Source organism: Maniola hyperantus, chromosome 25 (genome assembly GCF_902806685.2).
Source record: "Maniola hyperantus chromosome 25, iAphHyp1.2, whole genome shotgun sequence".
NCBI classification, from domain to species: Eukaryota; Metazoa; Arthropoda; class Insecta; order Lepidoptera; family Nymphalidae; genus Maniola; species Maniola hyperantus.
The window spans coordinates 5287007-5295192 of NC_048560.1; positions in this window are offsets into that span (position 1 = coordinate 5287007).

Sequence of the window (8186 nt, forward strand, 5' to 3'; positions counted from 1 at the left end):
TATATTAAAATAAAGGATCAGCCTGGATGTCCAGTACGGAAATGCAGCCAATATTCCTGGCACCATTCCGCGCGGGCATTTGTACAGTAATTAGACATGTTTTAACTGTAACTAAGGCTAAATTAATTTAAATATTAGAGGCTTTGTTTGGAAGCATATATTTTTAAATAGATATTTTAAACTTGTGTAAAGCCAAGACTAAAATTAGTTTAATTTTTACCTATAAATATTTTCAGTGTGATGGCGAAGACTGTGCGGCTAAGGTACACTTTTGGCTTATTTTTGTTCGGAAAAACAATATTTATATTTTTAAATGCCTACGTCATCCGCTAAGAAAGGATTTTTGAAAATACAACCCCTAAAGAGGTGAAATAGGGGTTTGAAATATGTGTAGTCCACGCGGACGAAGTCGCGAGCATAAGCTAGTAAATAATAATAATTAATGTATTTCAGTGTTCGGGGGCTCATTGTAAAGCAAGTGTAAGAAAATGTTTAGTTTTCACTACGAGAATTAACTTGATACGAGTATGTTTTGTTGTTGATGATGTATGATGCAGAATGCTTGGAGTTATTCTACGTGATCAAATCAGAAATGAGGAGATCAGTAGAACTAGAGAAGAGTAGAGTTAGACGACCTCCCTGGCGCAGTGGTAAGCGCTGTTGTCTTATTAGTGGGAGGTCCCAGGTTCGATTCCTGGCAGGGATTTGGAATTTTATAATTTCTAAATTTCTGATCTGGTCTGGTGGGAGGCTTCGGCCGTGGCTAGTTACCACCCTACTGGCAAAGTCGTGCCGCCAAGCGATTTAGCGTTCCGGTACGATGCCGTGTAGAAACCAAAGGGGCATGGGTTTATTAAAAACTGCCATAACCCTTCCAGGTTAGCCCGCTTCCATCTTAGACTGCATCGTCACTTTCCACCAGGTGAGATTGCAGTCAAGGGCTAATACTTGTATCTGAATAAAAAAAGGTCTATATCTATACCCATGCAAAAAATCATGTCAATCCATTGTACCGTTGCGACGTGATTGAAGGACAAACCAACAAACCAACAAACAAACACACTTTCGCATTTATAATGAGGGTAATGATATAATAAGGGTACTGATTACGTAACAGAGAGAACGCTATACCAACTTTATTTCCGCGGATAGGGTATAGTTTGAAAATAATTCAATGCTTTATTTTTACAGTGCACTGGCCACAACTGTAAATACGAGAATAATGGCAAGGTTCAAAACGCGACTAGAACCCTAGTTCTCCCACTACTGAACTTAGCATTTGAGGCAGAGCTAATCGATTCTGACTAAATAAACCAATGGATTGTGTTGTACCTTATATTGTTTTTTATTTCATCAACCCATCGCCAGCTCACTACTGAGAACGGCGGGCTGATTACGTAAAACATTGCAGTAGCGACAGCAACGCGACAGCAGTAGCAATGCGACAGATCATTTGCTGTCTCTCTTCTTCTTCTTCTTATTTTGCTTGTGACTATTGCTGTCTCTCTCTAACCGGACGTTTGACAGCAATGATCGCGAGATACGTAATCAACCCGAGGGTCTCCTCCCAGCGTAAAGAGGGTTTGGCCATAGCCCATATGTTCAAGACATTCGCCTGCAATAATAGTGCGAGCAATAGCGCAAGAACTTTATTGGCTATTTTTCTATAACAGGACACTTCTCTTCGTATTAATGTTGGTTTGGTGTGACGTGTCCCGGAATTATCTCCAGTTTTAATTAATTAAATAAGTGTTTTAAGTTCAGTTCCTGTATTTTTACTGACCTCTAACAACCATTAAATAAACCATAGTTCACCACGCCGCGCCGCGCTGACCAATTGCGGATTTTCAGAAGTTTTCGTTCACGGTTAAAGCAAGTGATCTTTTATTGTTTTTTGTTTAACTACTAGCTTTTTCCCTCGATTTCGTTCGCGTAATTTATAGCCGAATTTCAGAATCAGATCATTAGTTCATGTACTAAACATGTTGAGCCTCAATAGCTCAACCGGTATAGGAGTGGACTGAAAACCGAAAGGTCGACGGTTCAAACCCCGCCCGTTGCACTATTGTCGTACCTAAATCCTAGCACAAGCCTGACGCTTAATTGGAGAGGAAAGGGGAATATTAGTAACATTTAACATGGCAATATTCTTTATTTAAAAAAAAATGTATATAACAATAACAACTTCAGAATTACACCGAATTTAAAATCATAGTATATTTAAGTCGTGAGTAAATTCAATAGTAACATATCAAAAACACATAACAGAGCGTTAACATATTTAATGATTTATGACGTCGCCACTTTTCTTCGAGTTATGACAGTTTATGGCCCCGATAGTGGGTTGATCACACGTCTTATACTTTGTGGAAAGTCTCTTAAAAAACTTTTGGTAGGTATTTGTTATTATTATTTAGATACAAGTTAGCCCTTGACTGCAATCTCACCTGGTAGTAAGTGAAGATGCAGTCTAAGACGGAAGCGAGCTGACCAGTAGGGCGATTGGCTAAAACCTGCATCGATCATTATTACAATCTCAATTGTTCTGATTGGCAGAATTTGTGCGATTCTTGATGCAACAATGCATTGTGGCCAATAGTGAGCGAGCATTAACTAATCTCAGAGATGATTGCGATCGTGACATTGTAGCTGTCAAACAACCGCGGTAGGGCCCCTGGAAAGGGTATGGCAGTTTTTTAGGGTTCCGTACCTCAAAAGGAAAAACGGAACCCTTATAGGATCACTTTGTTGTCTGTCTGTCTGTCTGTCTGTCAAGAAACCTACAGGGTACTTCCCGTTGAGCTAGAATCATGAAATTTGGCAGGTAGGTAGATCTTATAGCTGACATTCGGGGAAAAATGAAAACCGTGAATTTGTGGTTACATCACACAAAAAAAAAATGTGGTCATGAACTAATAATTAGTATTTTCAATTTTCTAAGTACGATAACTATATCAAATGCGGTATCATATGAAAGGTCTTCACTTGTGCATTCTAAAACAGATTTTTATTTATTTTTATGCATCATAGTTTTTGAATTATCGAACAAAATGTCGAAAAAATATGACTATAGTACGGAACCCTCGTTGCGCGAGCCTGGCCGGTTTTTTATTATTCAATGCAAGTTAGCTTTTGACTGCAATCTCACCTGGTAAGTGAAGATGCAGTCTAAGACGGAAGCGAGCTGACCTGGAAAGGGTAAGGCAGTTTTTATTAAACCCATGCCCCTTTATGCAACTTATTTCGAAGTTACGGATCCAATTTGCTGATTCCCTTACCTACATTATTCTATCGACTAGAGGAGGTGAGTATAAGATTATTTCAGAAATATCTGAATTCAGCTTCCTTTCAATCTAACCCTAATTTTATGCTTAAAGTAATGAAGGTAAAAAAATCATCATCATCATGACCAACTTATCACAAGCACGGGTCTATCTCAGAATGAGAAGGGTTCACCACGCTGGCCAAGTAAGGATTGGCAGAACATTATGTAAAACATTCAGAATTGCAAGTTTCCTTTCCTTTACCGTTGTAGCAAGTGATATTTTAATTGCTAAAAATGCGCATAACTCCGAAAAGTTAGTGTTGCATGCTTGGGATCGAACCACCGTTTTCCCGAAAAGGAGGCACTAGACTATATCACCGCTTTTGACGATTATTTTGATCATAATAATACAGTTTTCATTATTTTATCCAAAGATTACTACCACAATTTACACTTGCTCTGCAACGTGAAGCCTCAATAGCTCAACCGGTAAAGGAGTGGACTGAAAACCGAAAGGTCGACGGTTCAAACCCCGCCCGTTGCACTATTGTCGTACCTACTCCTAGCACAAGCCTGACGCTTAGTTGGAGAGGAAAGGGGAATATTAGTCATTTAACATGGCTAATATTCTTTAAAAAAAAAAAAATTACCTGGGCTTTATGTTTCAAAATATTTTTTTAAGAACCATGTTAAATGACTAATATTCCCCTTTCCTCTTTAACTAAGCGTCAAGCTTGTGCTAGGAATAGGTACGACAATAGTGCAACGGGCGGAGTTTGAAACGTCGACCTTTTGGTTTTCAGTCCACTGCTTTACCCGTTGAGCTATTGAAGCTCTTAAAATTTTAATTTGATAGGTATACCTACCTAATTTAAAATAATAATTTGTATCTAAAAATTGTATTTATTACCAACTCTACACTTGCGCTGGCCTTAACAAAAAATCAAAACATACGTGGTTTGGCAACGTCATGACTATATGAATTTATTACATTTAGGGATAAATGTATGGATTAATTTCTAATTGTCATTTTAGTCTCTGGGATTAACAAATATTCTATAGTAATCGCAGTACCTAATATTAAATGTTTATGGGCACCCTATTTTAAAGGTAATTCGTCTTCCATGACACTTTTTGAGTTGAAATCTCGTGAGCTCGTGAGTGTGGGCCGGGACCTCTGATGTCATTCCAATTTTTGCTTGACAAAAATAAAAATATATAGTTATACTTATAACCTGGCTGTATCCCTGTAAAAGGTTGCCAGCACAAAATTCAGCTGCATGCCAAAGAGTTCTCAATAATGTTCTCAAAGGTGTGTTAAGTATGCCAATCCGTACTCGGTCAGCGTGGCAGTGTAGTGGGCCGGCAACAATGGGTTGATCATGTTCATGGGTGGCGTGGTAATCACTTAACATCATGTGGCCCACCTGCTGGCCCGCCCGCCCGCTGTCGCTGTTAAAAAAATCACGAAGAACTGAAGTCATCCATACCTATCAGTACCCTTATCATATATATGCGAAAGTGTGTTTGTTTGTTGGTTAGTTGGTTTGTCCTTCAATCACGTCCCAACGGAGCAACGGATCGACGTGATATTTTGCATGGGTATAGTTTAGTAACTACCTTAGACCTGGAGAGTGACATGGGCTACTTTTCATCCCGGAAACTCAGAGTTCTCAGGGGTTTTTGTAGTGACCTGGAGGCTATACTTTTTATCCCGGAAAATCAAACAGTTCCCACGGGATGTTTAAAAAACCTAATCCCACGCAGCCGCAGCGCATTGAAAAAAGTTGAAACTAAAGTCCCGGGCAGCAGCCAGTAAGGGAATAAATAAATAAATATGAATGTTTTTCGGGTTCCGTATTTTAATCATATTCATTATCTGTTGGTCCATAATTATTGTATCTGTACTGCGGATAGTGTTCCTCCCAAACTCCTCCTCCGTACCGGATCTGTCCGTTCATCACAAAACGACAGGAAAAACTTCTACACTGGAAAAACATGGGAAAAAATTGTTTTATAAAACTACAAACTCTAGTTTTAAAAAAACCGGCCAAGTGCGAGTCAGGCTCGCGCACCGAGGGATCCGTACTACAATCGTTATTTTGCACGATAATTCAAAAACTATGATGCATAAAAATAAGTCAAAAAACTGTTTTAGAAGATTGGCATAGTTACCTTACATTGAAAAAGAATTTTCAAAATCGGTCCAGGCGTCTTCGAGTAATCGGGGAACAGACAAAAAAAGATTCCGACGAATTGAGGACCTCCTCCTTTTTTGAAGTCGGTTAAAATACTAATATTTGCTCATGAACACATTTTAAATTTTTTCTGTCATGTAACCACAAATTCACGGTTATTCCTTTACTTGTGCTATAAGACCTACCTATCTACTAAATTTCATGATCCTAGGTCAACGGGAAGTACCGTATCGGTTTTCTTGACAGACACGACGGACAGACGGACAGAAGACAGACGTCAAAGTGATCCTATAAGTGTTCCTTTTCCTTCATTTTTGCTGGGTTATACTTACTCTCTACTCTAAATAAGTAACAGGAATAAATATAACATACAGTCACAAATGCGACGCGTGCGCGAACTGACTCCGTTGAAAAAGGACCTCGGATGGGTTCGAAACTAGCCGGGCTAACGTCGACTAAACACGTGAGTAAAGCCGGGACAGATCCATACTAATATTATAAATGCGAAAGTGTGTCTGTCTGTCTGTCTGTCTGCTAGCCTTTCACGGCCCATCCGTTCAACCGATTTTGATGAAATTTGGTACAGAATTGCATCCCAGGGAAGGACATCCCGGAAAATCATAGTGTTCCCACGGGATTTTTAAAAACCTAAATCCACGCGGACGAAGTCGCGGGCATCATCTAGTACTTAATATAGTACCAAGAATAAATAAAACATACGTTACTCTCGCACCCGTTCCCGCGACACTAAAATAAAGAATAACCAATAAAAATACAATCCCTTGTAACCCAGAAAAGTCCCATAAATATTGTATGTAGACACTGTTTTTACGGTTATGTTTTATTATATTATTAAATGCAATACTTGACTTTTAAGTTCCGTATTATGAACACTAAAAAAGTAATATTATATTTTATTCTGTATATAAAAGCTTTTGGACTTAGAGCCAGCGCGTGCCTGACCTTCGTTATTTTATAAAAGCTAAAAGTTTCTCTGCGTATTGTCTGAAGTTTGGATCATGGGGGCTTTGGGAGATAACAGGTAATAAAGGTGTAAAAATCTTACGTCAAAGTATAGGTACAGTCTATTTTTTTCGGAATAGTATTAGAAATCACGTTATACATTGCCAGACACAGTATCATGGCAACCCTTAAACTTTTAAACTTTAAATTTTGTTTACTTAAGTCCTTTTTAGTAAAACTAAACTAAAAAAGCCTTTAATTAAAAAGTTATTGCCTTATTTACCCTTGCCTCACATGACATTCCGTCGCACTGTAAAAATTATGCATCAATAATAATTAACATAAACATAAAAATATATAATCAATTTTAATTTGGATTTTTGGCTTTACAGTTTATACTTTGTAGGTATTTACGTTGATTACTATCTATACCGTCTTATTTCATGCATTTATCATACATCACTCTGTTCCGTTTGCCGTGGAGACCCTGGGGCCATGGAGACCCTGGGGCCATGGAGACCCTGTGGCCATGGAGTCAGTGCTAAAAAAACAATTAGGTAAGTACGAGACCATAGATTAATTATTGGTCTCGCTGTATGTACGAGACATTTCACAAAGATTAAGAGCCTCATCTGATGACAGAAGGGCTGGCTCATTTTTTGAGCAATGAATCAGTCTGGCATTTTAGCGCGGAAATACAGCCACTATTCTTGACACCATTCCACGCGAGCATGATTTGTATAGTAATTAGATAAGGCTCGCTTTAAGTTATATTGTAATTTACCAACCATATACCTCCCTATACCTACAGTGGTGCTGATTCTGAGCACACCTAAAATTTAGAGTATTTGCATCCTCTTCTTACTAATGTAATATGAAAAGGACACAGACACAGTTTGACAGTTTTATATTTAATTTTGAGCTGTCAAATCCCGTGACTTTAGCTGCCAGTCGCGAGCCTTTAAATGTAAACGTCCTTTTTTAGCAATATTAAAAATAAAAAGATGCAGATACTCTAAATTTAGTTAAGAGAAAGAATCGGCGCCAATATGAGTATGCACGACTGTTTTAAGGAATCACTAATTTTCATGGAAATAGATTGGTTTAAAAACTAGATACTCAGAGTACGTACCGAAGCAGTACAACCTAGACCGATACACTGAAAATAATAGTAAGTAAGTACGATTAACACATCATCAACCCATCGTCGGCTCACTACTGAGAACGGCGGGGTGATTACGTATCTCGCGACAGGCTTGCGACAGGCGTAAATCTCGCAATCATTGCTGTCAAACGTCACACGTACAGCGGCTACAGAGCAGACCCTTCACCCTCTATCGGACAATCTATGAACTGTCGCATTGCTTCTGCTGTCGCTACTGCAGCGTTTGACGTAATCAGCCCGTCTCCTCTCAATGAGAAGGGTTTGGCAATAGTCCATTACGCTGGCCAAGTGCAAGGCTGGCAGACTTTACACATCTTGGAGAACATTATGGAAAACTCTCACGCATGCAAGTTTCCTTATGATGCCTAACTTCGAAATGTTAGAGGCAAGAACTGGATAAGCACGGTCCAAACTAGATCTCATCATTGCTTTTTACTGAAAAAGTGAAAAGTGAAATGCAAGCCTATCTCACAATAAATTAATAAGATATACTTAATATAAAATAGAAATCTCTCCAAAAATTTAGATATAATATTTATAATGATAATTTAATATTAAATACAAAATTGGATACCATTGACAAACATCCTGGCCC